The 2,741-nt window shown below is 28.5% G+C and overlaps 1 non-coding gene across 1 annotated transcript; it reads right to left on the bottom strand.

Annotated features, from left to right (window-relative positions):
• Nucleotides 369-440, bottom strand: TRNAM-CAU. Its single transcript has one exon. It is a non-coding gene; the product is annotated as a tRNA-Met (tRNA).

Genomic DNA, 2,741 nt, shown 5'->3' with positions numbered 1-2,741 from the left:
TTATACATTGCTATTGTATCATTCACTATTCATATAATCACTAATGGTGTATAAATCATTATATATATATATATATAAGACTCTACGTACATTAGTATTTACCAATGATTTTGACCGACATACCTTCACTTTTACTAGAGATATCATTTTGTAATGACCATAATTAAATATGTTAATAATATTAACTTAATCGTGTCTATTTCAATAAGTATGTGACAAAGTTGAAAGCTTGTTATCAGAAAACATGGTTATGATGGTTTAAGAGTGAGAGAGGTAGAGAAATGGTTCGTTAAAGTTTTTAGACAGAAATTTTAAGCATCTCTCGTATGGTGGTTTTCTCAACAAAAACACTAAAATAAAAGCATAATTATCAGAGCCAGGTTTCGATCCTGGGACCTGTGGGTTATGGGCCCACCACGCTTCCGCTGCGCCACTCTGATATAATGTTATTCAATCAACCTTATACATTTATTAATAAAACGTAGATTTATAAACCACTATAGTTTGAACTGCTGGTTTACATGATGCACCTGTTTTCTCTGTGAGCATATTTGTCGAGGGAGAAGCAAGATAAAAAAGCATGAAAAAGAAGCAACAGTTAACACATTTTGCTCATAATATATGTTGTCATAATTTAAAGTTTGATGCTTTACTGAACTGGACAACATCTCTTCTCACTGAATTTAGTATTCCAGCTTGTGATTGATTCTCTTTTGTTACTTTGCGGAATCTTATTTTGCTTACTATTTAACTATGATTGGGACATAGTTATATTTCATTATTTTTTTGCTGAACTTGTGTATAAATATTCTTCTCACTTTTCACTTGGTTCATTCTATAATATTTGGATTTTGGACAACCTATCCAGCTGAAACTCAATCATTCAGGACCAGGTGCAGCTAGAACCGGTTAAGTAATTATTGAAATAAGTAAATAATTAGTGAAGTTTTCAAGACTTTTTTTTAATCTAAGTTAACTATTAGAATATATTAAAGTATTTTAAAATATCTTATAGAGAATATCTAAAAGACATTTGGATATCGAGAGAATATCATTACTATATTTTAAATTTGTTAAAATATTTTAGAATATCTCTTAAAATTGAGATTCCTTTATTTTATGATTTGTTTTCTTATATAATTAGGAGTCTAACACTAGTATAAATAAATGTTAATGTTATGTCTTTTGTATCAAACAAGTCACAACAATTTCAATACAATTTACTATTTAAAATTATGTTTTCTCCTTCTATAATTAAACTCAATTATTTCAATAATAATCATTATGTTTTAAATTGCATTTTATAATCGCATTTGTAGCAGCAATATTGTGGTAATAACAAATGTAATTATGATTGTAATTGTCACAGAATCATGGTATTAGGAAATCTCCATAATGTAATTATGATGGTAATTGTGTTTCATCAACCATATTTTCCTACAATTGTAAGTAATTGCAGTAACCAGTTGCAATTTGATTCCCCATCATTGAGTTGCCAAATCATTTTTTGTTTTGTTATTTGGCCACATATATCTCGTTCTCTAGAACATTTAGAAGCATGTGGATATGTTTTGGACTATATACCATAAGGGGTTCCTCTTTCATTTCTTTAGTTATGGACAAGAACACTATGCCTTCGGAAAAGCATTTAACCAATCAAATTACAAATGCTTTCAAACACACTCCACGTGATTTTTATCAACGCTCCAAAATACATTATTTATTATGCAATGTAATGTCAGGAGTTATGGACTACATCAAATTCAAATATTGACTTTGGATCAAAAGAAGACACAAAATTGTGAATATGTTTTGATTTGAATGGATATTAAACCTGTCCTTAAGCATGGAATGTTATTCTTAGTTTCTTTCTTCTATTTTGTTTGGACTTATGATGTATTTTCTGGATTTTGTTGGGTGGGTTTTGAAATCAATGGTACTTATGAATCGAGGTACATTATATACCTTATTTTATGTTCTCTACATTGGTTTCTTGGATATAACTATAATTTATTATCGATAAAAAAATTTACTTATAAAAAAACTAGTGTAACACTCCACGTTTCACGATAAATTGTTTGTATAATAGGCATAAAAAACTGAGAGATTCATCTTTGTTGATGAAGAAAAATGGGTGCACGCTGACTCGTCAAAACACCATAAAGGCTTAAACCAATCAAAGTGAATCCTTATAATCCATAAAGGCTTAAACCAATCAAAGTGAATCCGTATAATCCCAACCTTTTTTTTTCAGCAAAGAGGGTAGTATTATAGGTAGCATTGGCAAAATGGATTATTGGACCAATTCCCACACAATTTTTTCATATATAAAAGATTTTATTAAAGGAGATAATAAAGTTATAAATAGGGCTAATAATGAACCGAACCAACTTGGTATTTGTTCAAAATTTGATTCCTTAGTTAGCTCGATAAACTTGGTTCATGAATTAAATGAGCCGAATTTGAACTGAAAATTGATTTCGTTAAATAAATATGTCGAACTTGAGTTAGATATAGTTCGACTCGTTGGGTTCATGAGTCGACTCGATATATATATATATATATAAACTAATTTTTATGTTTATTATGAGTCATGCATTATTTTTTATATTTATTGTTATTATATATATAAACAAGATTATATTTATATATATAGAATATTTTGCAGTATTTTTAAAAAATTATTTATTTGTGTTGTCCAAATAAACAAATTCGAATTAAACTGAATAGTTCGCAAACTT

Source organism: Lupinus angustifolius, chromosome LG18, assembly GCF_001865875.1.
Source record: "Lupinus angustifolius cultivar Tanjil chromosome LG18, LupAngTanjil_v1.0, whole genome shotgun sequence".
NCBI lineage: Eukaryota > Viridiplantae > Streptophyta > Magnoliopsida > Fabales > Fabaceae > Lupinus > Lupinus angustifolius.
The sequence above is the reverse complement of the archived record's forward strand: the minus strand, read 5'-3'. Positions and strand labels throughout refer to the sequence as shown.